Raw genomic sequence first — 16,856 nt, forward strand, 5'->3', positions numbered from 1 at the left:
CCACCCAGAGGGCTGCACATGAGACCCTTTCTTTCTTGGTCCTATTTTTAGAGAGCACATGTTATGTACACGGCACTTGCACCTGTCATCAGGAGGTTCATCAGCCAACGGCCTGTTTATGCTGCTACTGTACGTGTGGCCACATGGTGGGTCTGGACTGGGGCTGAGGTTGTGTGAAGGTCGCCATGGCTCATGGCCTTCAGACAAAAACACTCTTAAAAGTGGCCCTCCAAGCTGGTCTCTCTTACCTGGAGGCACTTGACTCAGTGTCAAATCCTAACGTTCCAGGTGGTAATTGCAATTGCTTTGCGGGAAGGAGATGATTTTCAGGTTCATTTGTTTTTGAAAAACTCCAATATATATGTATACAGCTATATCGTTGTATACACATATACTGTGTACTTATATGTGAAAGATTTAAAATTAGGTATATCAAATTTAACAGTTGCAACATATAGGTAGAGAAGAATGGAATTTAGAAAGAGAGGAAGAAGTTATGAAAGAACATTGTAACTTGTACCCCATGAACTTTGGTATTGTTTAAAATTTTAACACCTAGAAGGTTTTTCATTACCACTTATGTAATTTTTAAATCTCTTGGCACAGAAGCAGGTATGTAATATGAACTTAAAGGGGAAAAACAAGGAGAAAGAGGGAGGGAAGAAAAAAGGGAAGGAGAAAGGAAAGGGACAGAAATGGCAAAGAAAGAATAAGTACAAACTGTCAAGAGCCAAATCCATGAGCTCTGAGTGAATGGAGTGGTTAGAGTCAAATGGGGTTGATTTAGAAAGGCTTTATGAAATGGTTGAATTTTGAGCAGAATTTTAAAAAGAATCTAAAAATAATAATGATATACTTACTGTATCCTGTAAGATATTTGATGCAGAAAATTTTGAAAATATAAAAGAATACAAAGAAGCAAATTCCTACTACCAGTAACCCAGAACCTCTCCAAAAAACAAACAAACAAACAAAAAAAACACACTACAGTTAACATGGCCGTGGATTTCTTTCCATTGTCTTTTGTAATTTTGAGACTACATTTTGAGGGGTGACAGAAGCATGCCACCACAAAGAAGAAGGAGGGGGATAGGGAGTCCATTTTAGAAGAGCAATGAGAACATGTTTACCAGGATCTGTGAACTGGCCCTTTATCTCAGGCTGCTGTCTCCGTGAACTTACATGAACCTGGAATATCTGTGTTAGGTTTATCTCCGAAGCCGTGTCACAGCGACAGCTTCTCTGGGCCTCAGTTACCTTCTCGGTAAAATGGAGATATTCTCTTCATCCTACCCACCTTGCTGCAGTAAGTCTCCCAGACATAAACAAAGCACATTCCAATGTAAAATCAGCTCTTCCCTGGAACACAGAGGAAGAATAGTATTATGCAGGTCTGTGGACTAGTTTACAAAAGCCTGCTTAAGCTAAACAGTAGTTGACATGACACCCTGGATATTTATAGCAGTAAGATATTCTACCATTTTTTTTTCTACTCTAAGTGTATCACTTTTGTCACGGTGTGGACATTCTACGGCAGATTCTTGTATTTGTCTGGGGCCCCAACCACCATGTGTGTCTCAGAAAATGCATTTTCTCTACTTGGAGAGGAGCCTGTTGATCGCACTGTCTGTAATTCTGGGGCATCTCTGCGCAGCATTAGCAGGGACAGAAGAGTGCCGTCGGGGGATGGTTTCATTGTCCTAATCCTGGTAGGTCTCAGGTCAATCTTATAAGAACAACATTAGCTTCAACAACAGTAATGAGAGTGGCCACCATTTATTGAGGGATATTTATGCTCCTAATGTGCTTTCTCTGCGTTATTGTGTTTCATTCTATCACATAGTTACAATTATTTCCCCCATTTTATAAAGGAGGAAACAAGGCCCAGAGAGGTGTAATTTACTCAAGGTCATGCAAATTAGTTTGAGGTGAACCAGCATTTAATCTCTGATAAAATGACTGAATAACCCGAGCTCCTATCAATTGCTAAAACAGAAGGGGGAACCTCGGTTACCATTTGTGACCTGCCATCACTAGGAAGTTATGCTAGGTTATTTTGGAGATCATCCGGCCATTTTGTTTAACAAGCAGTTGACTTTCCCCCTCCCATACGCCCATCCCAGAGATGCTGTCCTGGGTGTCCTGGCATTGGGGAAATTTGTCCATCGTGTTGGTTGCAGTAATGCTGCCACTAGGGAAGATCTTTTAAGGTTCTATGAACAAAGAGTAAGACTTTAGGATCTTTTTTTAGTGAGGGGAGATTACTAATCACCGCATTCTCTCCTGCAGTGCCCACTCCCCTGCTGGATCCATATTTCTGAGTTATCTCTCAATTAGAATCAACTGCCCATAACATGCTCCATTTCAGAAATGTGCCTTGTGATTTTAGCCTCTACACATTTTTTTCCTGTTTAGTTGTATTGCTTATGATGTTTATGCAGCTGCTTTGAGAGCTAAATAAATATGCAATCAGTGTGATGCAATCATGTTCCTTCCTTATCAGGGAAGAGAGAAAATGCCGACTTGAATTTTAGACCATTTTCAAGAGGTCCATGATGCAGAATGATAAGTTCACTTAATTGATGTGATCTCAGATGTAATCATAAGGGAAATTGGAACGCACGTAGATCTCCGTTGTTTGTGTTTTTAATAGCACTGTTTGGCTGAGATTGGACGATTATCTCTCTCTAGTTCCCCACGTGATGAAGTTTGTATTTCTGAAGTTTGCTGAAAGTGGAATACCATATTACAGTATTTTTTCTGGTCTTTTCTGTTATGCTGTTTCATAGGAGTTTGGGATTTTATTATGTTTTGAGAATGAACTACCGTAAGTGTGCTAATATACATATATTTCTGTTCATGTTCCAGCAATTAGAAGTTCAGGGATAGTCATTCATGTTCATCAGATCAGCTGGCAATATTTATTTATTCACTTGTTCGTTCAAACTTTTATTCATTTAACGCATATTTATTGAGCCCAAACCATCTCCTTGACTCTGTTGATAAAAACAGGAATTGGACAGTGAATAAAACTAAAATCTCCCCATAGGTGGAAAAACGAATAAGTAAACTATGTGGTAGGTCCTGGGATGGTATGTCCTGGGTTGGGAGGCTTTGTAGCTCTATAGGCTGGATTTTTTAGTTTCTAGTTTTTTGTTTTTTTTAAATTAGTTTCAGGTGCACAAGACAAGGTAATAATTAGACGTTCATCATTTATATCCCTCACTCTGTGGACCCCCCTCTCCCTATCCCCCCTTCCACTATCCCTCCGACATCGCACCGTGCCATCACATTATATATATAAAATTATAGTTGGCATTCATTACTGTTCAGCTTCAGGTGTACAGTGCAGTGATCAAGCATCTACACAACGGCATGATGTGGCTTGCTTTATTTCTTGGTTGATTCCTCCACCCATGGACCACGGTCAGAAGTAGGTTTATATAGAAACAAGTCGACCGTCCATCGGCCAATGAATGGAGAAACAAAATGTGATTTATCATACAGAGACTTATCTTTGGCCATACAAAGGAATGAAGTAATGTTACATGCTATCACGTAGATGAACCTGGAAAACATTATGCTAAGCGGAAGAAGGCAGTTACAATATGATCCCATTAATATGTAATGATAATAAACGCACAATTCCATTAATTCCATTAATATGAAATGTCCAGAGCAGGAAAATCTATAGAGACAGAACGTAGATTTACAGTTGCTTAGGGCTGTGAGGGAAAAGGGATGGGGAAATAGGGGAGTGAGAGTCAAAGAGCATGAGGTTTCTTTCTGAGGTAACGGAAATGTCCTAAAATTTTTGGTGGTGACAAATGTACCTTTTTGTGAATAAACTAAAAACCATTAAACTGTACACTTTAAATGAGTGAATTGTATGGTATGTGAATTATGTCTCAATAAGAAGCAGACATATCTCAAAAAGTAGACATGTAATAATATAGCATGCTCTCTTTTGTGCTCTGTTATGGGGAGAGGTGCCCTGGCAGTTTTGGTCCTCACCAAGAACTAGTCACTTATCATGATGACTGTAGAACACTCCCGGAAAATCATAAAGCCCCACTGTCTTTTCCTTAAATACATAGCGTTTCCCCTTGAACTCCTGGAGCCTTCAGTTCAAATGTCAGCCCTACTCACTGTTATTGCCATTATCTCTTTGCTATAATCAATTGTGAATCTACCCGGGGTAGGGGGCATTGCTTACTAGTCTTTGAATTTCTACCACCTAACATTGTGCCTTATAACAAGTAGGTTCTTCATGTAATTTGAATAAAGAGGGAAGACAAGGAGGGAGGGAAGGAAGAAGGAATGTGGGAGGGAGAATTGCCATTTCATTTCATCAGGAGCCGTTAAATACCTGGAGTATAGTAGCTGCTTTGTGTGTCAGGGTTTGCTTCAGACTGACGCTGACAATCGTGCACCATGCCAGCGAGGGACGGGTTAGACCTGGGTTGAATTAAACGACACTGACTACTATCAGAATGCCTGAATTTAAGCCAAACTATTTAATCTTGGTTTACAATCAACGGACTGTTACTCTTTAATCCCTGTCTATTGGTGGCTTCCATATTTGAATCCCAGCGTACCTATTTCTTTGGTCTGTGTGGTTTAGAAACGCAAGTCTAGAGACCTCACTTTCCATATCTTTACATGTCTCCAAAGGCATGGGCTACAGAGCAATATGTTATTAATAAAGACTTATTCTCTGAATAAATGGCCGAAGGACTCCTTTCAATGAGTGTTCTAGGAAATCTGACACCGTGTGCAAGTTTGGAGATGAGGTTAGACTGGGATTTTTATGTTTTTTTTATCCACCGTGAAATAAACAACCCGATTCTTCATACACTCGAATTCCAGTTATTCCGTGTATAAATCTGTATCACAGCTGAATTTGCAATATTGACATAAAAGAAAATATTGACCTAAAAGAATTTGTGTATCTCCAGTACAAAGAAATCAAGTTATAGCGTCCACAATTCGTGTGGACATCAGCGGCCAAGTGCAAAGAAAAACATGTTTTGTTTGCCCTTGTGACCTCTGGTCCCCAGGCCCACCGCCCCTTCCTGACCTGGCTTCTACACCATTATATGTGTGGGGGCGTCGGGCACTGCTCAGCTCTTTCTACAGTAACGTTCCATTTTGGTCCAAAAGGTAAATCATTCTCACCCTGAAGCACTTATTAGATGTCTCCTTACGTATGATGCCAGACTGGTTTCACAGCTCGAGTCATCTGTGATTTTATATACCCTCTGGGCAAGACAGCTGAACACTGAATTGGAAAGTTGGTTGTTACCTACAAATGAATTTTTTTAGCCAGGACAACAAGAGTGACATTGGTCACATTTTTCAATAGGGAACTTTTGGGGGAAACAGGAACCTAATTATTCACTCGAGAGTGTGGATTTGAATTTAGGAGTGGGGCGTATTGGAGCTATGAGTTCTGCACTGGGAAACTGGATCCGGCGGCGAGAGACTGTGATGGGCTCAGGTCCAAGAATTGTGGGTGCTATTTCCAGTGCTTAGGAGGGCTGGCTTCACTGTGCCTGAGGCAAGGCCAACCCCAGGGCAATGTGAGGCCACACTGGGTGTCCCTAGGTGGCCTTGTGTATGAGGAAAACCATGTCCCCCATAAGCTCATGCATTTCTATATTGTGCAACTCTTCAGTAGACCAGCTTTCTGGATCGGTGACATGTGATGGAGGCATTAGAGGAAAGGAAATCCAGCATATGCTGGGTTAATCCTCCCTATCTCTCACTTGCTTCAGCACATTCATTCATTTGCTTCAACAACTATTTACTGAGTGACTACTGTGTGCCAGACACTGCTCTGAATGGTGAGGGTACAGTGAAGCATAAAACAGTCTCTCCCGGTGGGACTTATTTTCTGGGGTGTGGGGTAAGGGGGAGGTGTGCAGATGTGGGTCAAAGGGTGGAGTCTTCACTCCCTCCCAACAAAGGAGCTTATCTAGGTTTCTGTAGCTGCCCATGGATTTCCCTTCTCATTGGACAATTTCTTGGCCAAAGGGATTCATATGAAAAAGAGAGAACATGCAATATAAGCAAGAATACTTATTCTGACCTAGAACAGTCAAAGTCCTCACTCTGAGGAATGAAATCTTACTCCTGACAACCTTTGTGATAGACAGTGAATATAGGAAGTAAGAGGTAAGGCTCCAAAGTCAGATTCTCTTTTGGGTTTGAATCCTGACTTGGCCACTACCTAGCTACACGTTAGAAGGTGAGTGCTAGCAACTGAAAATTTGTGCCTCCGCCCCAAATTCATAGGTTGACACCTATTTCCCAGTAAGATGGTAATTGGAGGTGCGGTCTTTGGGAGGTGGTTAGGTCATAAGGGTAGAGCCCTCTGAACGGAATTAGTATCTATAAAATCTGGGTAGCACGTATGTGGATGTTTAGTTTTGGTTTTGTTTGTTTGTTTCCTATTCTGATTCTTGCAATTTTCTGTAAGTCTGAAATGATTTCCAAGTAAAAAGTATTATAGCAATCCTGACTCTCCAAATTAAATGATGAAATGAACGTAACAAAACAAAATGTAACATGTCAAACAAGCAAACAAACCCAGCATGAATATTGGATGGGGAAATGCATGTCCCTGCAGCATGTGTGATAGCATTGGTGTGGTTTTGCTTGGCGTGGCCTAAGCATGACTCTGCACATGGTTCAGGATGGGAGAACAGAGGACAGCTATCAGAGCAGGCTCAGGACTCCCTGAACCATTTCCTTTCTGGCAAGTCCTGGCGTGTTCAATGAGGTGCCACGTCTGGTCTTGAGGGCGCCAGGACTCCTCCATATGGGGATAGTAGAGCCTTGGACAGACTTTTCTGGAATTGGCAAAGCTGCTGCGGGCCCTGAACTCCCTACTCTGCACGTCTTTTTCTTTTCCCATGAAGTGCCTCGGAGGGGGAAGCTATAGGAAGAAAAGCAACACATAAGAGGTTCTTCTGCTGCTAAGGTGCCATGGGTGCTGTCTACACACACACTTCAAATATTTTCAACACATACTTCAGAGGTCTTCACCCACAGCCTCTAGGAGCCCCTCTTCAAGGACAGAAAGACCCTTGCTGGCTGCATCAGAGACAGTTTCCTCGCATAATTAATGGCAGTAATGGTAATGGTGAAGGGGGCAGGTTGTCAGCCATTCTGTCTGAGGTGGAACCAAGTTCTACCACTAACTGGCTGGACGACTGTAGGACAGTTACTTAACTGTGCCTCCGTTTCTTTACCAGTAAGAGTATAAATACTGCCTTGTGAGGTGTGAATGAATGAATACTATACAGCACTTATTTCAAGAAGATAGGAGATATTGAACACATTTATTGTTTTAAATCTCTTTAACAAAGCCCTTTAAATGGTGACACTTTAAGCTCCTTTCCCCTAGCACCTGTTTATTATTCTCTTTTATCTGGTCCCTTCTGTTTCCTCATTAGCCTTTAAACTGACTAGGCCATATTCCTGGTAAACAGTCACTGTCCTCTGCACACGCATATATCCACGCATACCCACGCATGTGCATGCTCCTGAGCTCAACTGCACAAAGTGGGGATTTTCCAGATTCATCAGACACGTGGCTCCTTCTGGCCAGAGAACACGGGGCTCTAGGCAGAGTGACCAAAGGATTTAAGAGGCCCAGGAGCCCCTTCTGACTCTAAACCTCCATCTAACATCCTGAAATCCTGGTATGTTAAGTGCTTTATTAAGATGATTGACTTTTATCTTAATAAAGTCAATTTAATTGACTACTGAATTGATTTCAGGCAGGAACATATGCTTGGGCTGCAGTCCCAGCTGTGCCTACCTTCTGCAGATTCCTTAACCTCTCTGTGCCTTACTTTCATCAACCGTAAAAGAAAGGACGTACATCATAGACTCAGTAGTTATATACGTAAACTGTTTACAATAAACATGCCATTAGTGCTCTGCATCTATCCTCAGGAAATACTAAAAGACGCATACATAAAATAGTTGAACAATGTTCACCGTAGCATTTTTTATACTAGTGAGAAATGGGAGACGTTCCGAAAATCCCTGAACAGAGGAAATTGGTTCAGTAATTCAGGGTATATTAATTCAACACAATACTATGAGTCATTAATATTTGTGTTACAGGAAAATATGTAATGACATAGAAACACAGTCACTGTATATTATTGAGTAAAACAAGAAAAAATTGAAAATCAGCATGGTTGATATCATCCTGTTTTTTCAGGAAAAAAAAATTCACACATGGGCATAAAAAAAGACTCTAGTCTAAGCCCCAAGAGAATATGTGTCAATATTATAGCACTTATCTTTGTGTTGTAACATTATGGGAAATTTTCAGTCTTTTTCCTGTCTATTTTCTAATTTTTTACAATGAATTTATATTTCTTTTATAATTTATATTTCTTATATATGATTTATATTTTTTGTAGTAAGAAAAACTGGTAAAAGTTAATTAAATTTTAATAAAAGGTATATATAGCCGTAGAAAAAGATTGGAAAGATATACAGCAAAAAAACTAGCCCTTATCTCTGAGTATGAGATTGTGTGTTCCCTTCTCTTCATTTCAGTGTATTCAAAATTTTCTTCAATAATATCATTAACTTGGTAATAATAAAAGCCACAAACTTCCATTAAATTTTAATAAAATACATATGATGAAGGAAAGTTTGCAAAGATATACAGCAAAAAACAAACAGCAGTTATTTATGTCTGGGTATATAGCATTAAAGGGAGTCGTGTATTTTTTTCTTTTTGCTTTTTAAAGTCTCTCCAAACTTTTCAAAGGAATACAGACTCTGTCTCTTATGAAAGTAAAGATAACGTTATTAGAAAGAACTTTTGCCCATCAAGTTACAGGGACAAAAGTCTTTTAGAATAACTAATGTCCTCGGAAAGTCACTTGGAAGGTTTTGAGAAGTTGACTGAATGGACTGTAAGATCAAAGCAGTACATTCTGTCATAAAATTATCCCTGAGGAAAAGAGGACAGTAAATCTCTATCAATATATTTGTCAGAACCCAGGTCCAGAAAATTTGCACCCCAAACATTAAAGCTGGATTCATAATGCTCTCTTCCACCTATGAAAGTCTAGCTATGTCTGGTATTTAAATTCACAAAATACTATTGAAATGACAGATTATCAGAAAAAATATATATATTGCAGGGGAATAATTGCTTTAGGCACTCACAGCCTTATCCACTGCTAAAAGTCAGCATGGAAACCTAGCATTGGAGAAAGGATGACCATGGGCCTCAGCAAAGCGAGTTCACAAGGGATGGTTTATGAGCGGTAGGCACATCTTCGTAGATGGCAATTAACTGAGGGAAAGCCCTTTTAATCTGATGCATGAATTTTAGAAGATTCTAAAAGAATTGTAATTGTCATACTATTTCATACAATAATTGCAATTAGTTGTGAGTTATTAAATCAGTGTACGACCTAAATCAGTGAATTTTTTTAAAAAAACTGTGCATTTTTATAATAGTTACCAACATATAAAGCATTTTCATGTTTCCTTACGTCATTACAATACCCTGAAGGAGTTGACAGCCAGCCTCCAATGTCAGATTTCCCAGCATCACAGAGAATGTAAGTGGTAGAGCAAGACTTGGAAACCTTGAGCATCAAACGCCAGGGCCAACACCCTTCACGCCACAAAACTCATTAGCTGCAGAAGGTTGACAATGAAGATGGCATTGACTGAAGTCCATAAGATTTTGTCCTTGTCTCAAGTTGGTTCAGTGTGGCCCCTGATGACTTAGACCATGGTTCTTCTTAACATCCATCCATGTGAAGGCTGCACAGCACCCGGTCACAGGTCACAGGTCACACAGGTCATGGGTCCTAGTTGGATTATTATACCGATGTTCCTGTTGAGTGAAATCACAAGTGGTGAGGCTTTGGCATGACTGCAAAGGTTTTGGTTTTGTGCTGTTTCGTTGCAGCAAGATGCCTGGGAAGAAATGAGGGGCTCAAGGCTGAAGCAAATAACGAGGAAGGAAGTAGGATGGGCAATAGTAGGGTCTTTCAAGGATGCTGCTGGGAGTGGAAAGCGGAGGGGGCTGGATGGAAGGCTCTGATGTAAAGGGAATAATAAAGTCACAGAAGCAGCTGGTTGTGTTGCGCCATACTCAGAATCACATAAAAAGCCCACATACCACAGACTAATTTGGCAGTAATCTGAGCTAGAGGTGCCTTGATCCAATAACTTTTCCTGGCACCCCAAACCACTGACTACCCACCAGCTTTTCAGAGTTTAAATAACCCCAGGGCTAGAATAACAAAATGAGCCCCAGAGTAAACAAATCTCATTTTAGGGCACATTGAATCACTATGGAGGCTTTGATGGTCCCGGGCCATGTTTCCTTCCTGACATGAATGAACCCGCTCCTACACCTGCCCCTAGGAGCCTCTGCCTGATCTTTTACCCGATGTCCTCCGCTTGGACAGATAAAACAAAATGTTTCCCATTCATGCAGTAGTGTTGTTGCTAACCTCACAGGCAAGCATCTGCCCTCCTAAGATTTGTAGACGAGCCCTGTGGCTGCATATAATCGCAGATGATTGTATTTACACGTAAAAACCCTGCTGGGTTCGCGAAGGAAAACTGTTACACTCCCTGGGCAGAAATTAAAATTCCAAAAGTGGAGGAAAGAAGGTTGAAACACCAGGTGGGCCAGCCTTTCCTTCTTGTAGAAGAATAGTTAAAAGATAGACAAATGATCGCGATCTATTCTTTTTAAAAGATGGGATTTTCGCATTCGAGGAAACCTACAAATGACATGGCCCAAGGTTTGGTGGGACACTGAATGGAGAATTCTCCAAATTAACTTCCATGTTACTTCAGAATACAGTACACGGTCTATAAAAGAATACAAGGGTTTTAAATACATAAGTAAGAAAAATGAGCTAATGTGAAGCTTCCATGTATATTATACAAGTAAAACAGTAACTGCTACAATTGTTTAGAACTTAGAAACTAATATTTTTCAAGGAGGAGCTGACATATCTTATTACTGATATTTTTTAGAATTGCCTGCATTCAATGATAGTAAGACAGGCCAGTGTTTTGTCAGGCAGTTTTATTATTGTTTTGTTATTTTCTGTAGAGAGTACACCCCCTGATGGCCTACCTCTGGGCAGACAGTGATGAATGCCCACTTTGCACAATGCCAAGGTATTTTTCCAGGTATTTGCTCCTCTAATGGTTTATAAACCTCATTTTGTGAGCTCTAGTGAAATGAGCTCTGTAGGGTCTTACAGGTCATGGTGGACAAAGCTCGGATTTACATTTCAATCACTTGATTCAAAAAGTGATCTGATTTATTGATTAATCTCACATTTCCCCTGTCTTGGAATGTCTCCTCTATCTATATATGTTTTTGTTTTTTTCCATAAACATGGGATCTCTACCAACCAGAGATCATATTAGCCTAAATTATTTGCTCAGTTAAGCCGAAGTCCCAAACTAATGTGAGGAACAGACCGTTGCTAAGATTTCTCAAGAGACAGTTATATTCCCTCCACCAAGAATAAGTCAGACAAACTTTCTCCCTTAGCGCTTTCTCTGGTTCCCCCTTTCACTAAGGATATAGCCCAGAGATTAACAAAAGCAATTCTACCCCTATAGCGTGTTTTGGACATACATGACAATACCTAACAACAAAAATCCATCATTCTTACCGATGAAAAACATTGTTTAGAATCATCTGATCCTAGCATATAATTTCATTACACACATAAACTTAAAGTAATTTTATATAATTTAAAAACATCCTGTTTTTTCCCCAGGAATGCAGCTTTCATTACTTCACTTTTTTACCACAACTCAACCAAGAGTTGGTTACCATTTCAGAAAATTACTACCTATGGAAATGCTACTCATAGACCTAGAGTTACCATACAATCTGTTTACACCAGCTTTAGTCACAGCTGTCAATTTCCCGGTGACTCCATACATAAGTGAAGCTTCTGAGGACTTTCCAATGCCTTCCCGTGTAGTTTCGTTCAAAGTGGATGTAGTTAAATACACGTCCATTTATTATAATTTACTTTTATTTCTTTTTCATGTTTTAGTTAGGGCAGTGGTTTTATTTTAATTAGGTAAGTTATACAATGAATTTTATTTCATAATAATAAAAGGGACATTACAAAATAGAATAAAAGAGTGTGTTGTGTCTGATATCCTTGTTAACCGCTGAGGTAGCCCTTCCAGGGACTTCAGATTTACATCAATAATTCAGTTTCGACTTCCCTCCTAGAAAACAAAACAAAACAAAAAAACCCAAAAAGCTTAAAATCAAAGCTCGAAGTCATGAGGAATAACAGAATAACTCAACTCCTGTTTCTGTCTTGTTCTTCTTCTCTAAGGATTTTTATAGAAAATCTTGCTAGGTCAGTCATGCATTTTAATAGACTTAAATATTATTTACATTATTTAAATTATTATTCAGAAGCTTCAGAGACCATAGTCTTATATTCTGATTTTCCTTTTCAAGAGGAAACCAAGGTCCAAGACATAAAGTACTTTGCCCAAATTTTCAGTGAGTTAGTGACAAAAATAGGACAAGAACTCAGGGCTCCAGACTCCCTACCAGTTACATCCCCCCTCCCCCCCAGAGTTTACCAAGTATACACCTGGAGGCAACTCAGTGCTCTGAGCTGTAAAATTTTGCACAGCTTTCATCCATCAAGAATCACAATGTCGACCCCTCTGAATGACGGCATTCCAATTGCCAGCTAGTCTAGCTAGATAAAACTCCTGGCACTTTCTTCCAGGAGTACGGGTGGGCTGGGAACTCTCATAGTAGCGGGAGAGATTAAAGAATTAAAGAATAGGTTTCACTTATTCATCATAGCTGCTGCCGAGGAGCCCCAAAGTATTGGCTCCTCTCCTGGAAAATTTGGGAGGCAGTTCTCTGAGCCTGACTTCTCCACTGATTGCACATCGAATTATTGGCCAATAAACTAGACCACCATTCTTGAAGCTTCTCCGTTTTCCATGTTAGCAGCACAGGAGGCCTGAAAAGCAGATTTAAGTAGGTTTTGAGAACGTTGCTTTCCAGAGAGGGTGCATAGCCACACAAAAGTAAATTTGAGGAGATGCATCTCCCAAGCTCAAAGTCACGCACATGGCAGGACTGTGCGTGACTTTGGCAGGACTCTGGATCTTGCCAAACAGACAAAATGTGAAGGATTAGAGCATAGGTAAATATCACAACTATAATGCTGAGCAAAAGAAGTCAGCAGAGAGTCATACTGGACTGTTCCTTCTATGGAAGCATTTTAAAAACAGGCAAAGTTGTCTTTATTATTAGTTTGGAGTCTGGAGAGTGGGAGTAGCTATCCTGGCTAGGGTCAGTGACCAAGGGACACAAGATTAATTCTGGGGAGCTTGTATGTGTCCACAACGAGATCTGAGAGCTGGTGTGTGTTCACTTCTTAAATTTTGTCAAACTGTAACTTACGATTTTCTCACTTTTCTGTATCTATGTTATACTTCTGTGAATGGAAAAGGGGTTCTAGGAAAGTTAACCTCACAGAGTGATCTGATCATCCATTCCCACTGGGGCAGGTCATGGTGGGTAGTCCCGCCCCAGGCACATAAGTTCTTTAGTGAAAGGCTTTTCTTTGCCTTAAGCAAGCCCCATCCATTGTTTCTGTGCACCTAGGTTAACATACCTTTGAAATGATCCCTTTCAGATCCTCCTTCTAAAGCCTGACCACCCTCAGGAGAGCACATAATCCTAACTGTCCTGTAATCCAATCCCTGCCTGGCTTTCTCCCACCCTCCTGTAATCGTCCTTACTCAAATGCATAAAAGAAACTTCAAACAGTTTCTTGGAAGCATTGTTCTCAGTCTGTTGCTTTCAGGTGTATCCTCTGTTTGACTCAAATAAATTTTTATAAATAAATTCTCTAGAGATTTAGACGTTCTTCAACCAAATTCGGGGTGGGGGGCCACAAATAGTCATAGTTGGGGGAAGGGAGTGTGGTATAAATTTCTGATTCACAAGGAAGATAGCAATATTGTTTCAAATCCTTACTCTCAATTTTGTTTCTTTAATTGTTGGTAACAGGGTTAGAGAACAAGAGAATAGGAGAAAAACTTGGTAAACACAAGTCACTGTTCAACAAATATTTGTCAAGTGTCTATTGTCTGTTAGGCTCTATGCTAAGCCCAGGGGACTCAAAAGTGAGCAAGAGACATATGATATTTACTGCTTCTGGGGAGCAGAAACGGGGGGTCAGAGAGGGGAAAACAGAGGAAGATGTTGTCCTTTCCACTTGCTAGCTGTGCAGTAGCATTGAGGTTAGGAACACACATTTCTGAACAAGTTAGACCTAGATTCAAGGACTCGGTCTATTCCTTATCAGTTCTGTGACTTTGGATAATTGACATAGGCTCTCTAAACCTCATTAACTCCTCTGTGAAAAGAGGGTACTGATCCTATCCCATGTAAACAGTTTGAAGAACCTGCGAAGCCCCTAACAGGGTTTTTGTAGATATGAGGAGTCTAAATGCAGCCAGTCCTTTCAACTCTGTTATAAGAACGCCTGTTTCCCACAGGATGTGCTCTAAGTCAGTTAAATATTTAAATCTTATTTAGACAAAAGCCTCTGACATCTGTGTAAATAATTATGTAAATCTACAACAGTGTCCGCATGTAAACCTGTCCACTCACTCCCTATCCCTCCACCGTTGTGTTCTGGAGCCATATTCCAGGGACTAGGGACAATTACCTAGTCCCTATATTGCTTGGGTTGTTTGATTTTTAACTATTTTACCCCTTGTTTGTGCTTGATCATACTTGCGTATTTAAAAAGAAATCAGATCTTCTCTTTAAAAACAAAACAAACAAAAACCCTCATAAACTTGTTTTAGCTTTGGAATAAGATGTAACGGTCAATAGAAGAGAGGCTACTGGTGCAATTAAATTGGGAACTAAATGAGGACTTATTTTATTCATCCTCTTTTGTGAGCCCACACCTGGAAAACAGACAATTTTCTGATATTTACTGTCCTTCCCTGGTAACGACCTTGTTTTAGATGTAATTTCCAAGATGAACAGATACCATTTTTGACATCTCCCCATTCCAACCCTTATCCCTCTACACACAGAAAAAGCATGGGGGAACACACTTGTCAGGAAAATGATAGCTCATTTATGAAAAACACATCTTTTTTTTTTAATAATTTAAGTATGGTTGGAATACAATATTATATTAGCTTCAGGTGTACGACATAGTGACTCCACATTTATATACCTTACCATGTGATCACCTCACTGGGTCTGGTAATCATGCCACCATACCAACTTATCACAATGTTATTGACTATATTCCTCTTTACTTTTTTTTTTAACCCATCCCCCACTCTCCTCCCCTCTGTCAACCATCAGATGGCCTCTGTTTCTGCAAGTCTGGTTTTGTTTTGTTTTGTCTTGGCTTTCTTGTAAATGTTGTTTTCAAGTTAAAATGTTAACAATAAAATTTCATTTATCAGTAGGGAGAAGTGCTCACAGAACATTAGCAATTAAAGGGACATTAGATATTATGAATCCTTTCATTTTGTAAATGAACAAAGTGAGTCTGACAAGGTTTGAATGTCATCTACCAAGTTACTGAGTCAAACAGCTTATACACCTAAACAGTTAGGGGACCAAAATATTCACTTCATGTCATCTTCAAAATAGTGGACTCTGATATTAGAAGGAAGAGACTTTTTAAAAATGTGTGCCTTGCATCTTTTCTATCCTTTACTCTTTTGGCCCCAGGGGAAGTGGAGTAGGTAGCTGACAGGTAAGCTGGTAAAGAAGAATGAGCCCTCCTGCCTCAACTCTGCTCTTGGGAATAGACCCATCTATAACCCCAGTGAAATCCCCCCAACCAGCCCCAAAGGGCCGGGTTGGCTCTGGCTGGTGAGCACCTTTGCCTAATTCTGGCGTCCAATATGAGGAAGGCTACTTAGCCAAAAGCTCTAAAACCTGCCTTCCCATCCAGTCTCTCAGCAATAAAGGTGGTCTTTTGGCTTCTACCCCCTGCTCCTTTTTATCTCCAGTTGTTCATAAGCAGAGCAGGGAAGGATTCCCTCAGAAAGACACTGTTTATTGGGTCCCCTAAGACACCCGCATGTAAGTACATTTAAAAATTATTTTAGCCTATTATTGATAATAATAATAACTTTTCTGAGAACATAGCTCCTGAGGAAAGGGTGTGTGTGTGTGTGTGAGAGAGAGAGAGAGAGAGAGAGAGAGAGAGAGAGAGAGAGAGAGAGAGAGAGAGAGAGAGAGAGAGAGAGAGAGAGAGAGAGAGAGAGAGAGAGAGAGAGAGAGAGAGAGGAAGAGAGAGAGAGAGAGAAGGAGAGAGGAAGAGAAAGAAATTACGTAACTTCAGGCCGGAGTGGTTTTTGTGTGTTACACATGAAGTAATTTGTGTATAATTGTTCAGCAGAGATGTGTAGCCAAGGAACTGGTAGTAATGTTGAGACACCAGTGGGACATTCAAGTTTCTGTGTCTGTTTAGACCAGGACCAATGGCCAGGCTGAGATGACACTGCAGAACGAGTGCACATGATCCGCTTGCTCAGATCCACCAGCCTCAGCCAGACACCCTGTCTCTCACCATGCCCACATTTCTGGGACTTCTGAAAGGGAAACACAGCAAATCCTTGGCCAGAGTCCATCTGACAATGGAGAAGGGCAATGGTTGAGTCTGGCATCTCTGAGACAGAATTGACAACCAGGATTTTTAACTGAGGATTACCATCCGCTGGAAAACTGAACAACACATCTTCCTTTTGAAGTTTTCCTTCTTCTGTTACCTAAAACTAAAATGAAT

The sequence above is a fragment of the Rhinolophus hipposideros genome, assembly GCF_964194185.1.
Source record: "Rhinolophus hipposideros genome assembly, chromosome: 26".
NCBI classification, from domain to species: Eukaryota; Metazoa; Chordata; class Mammalia; order Chiroptera; family Rhinolophidae; genus Rhinolophus; species Rhinolophus hipposideros.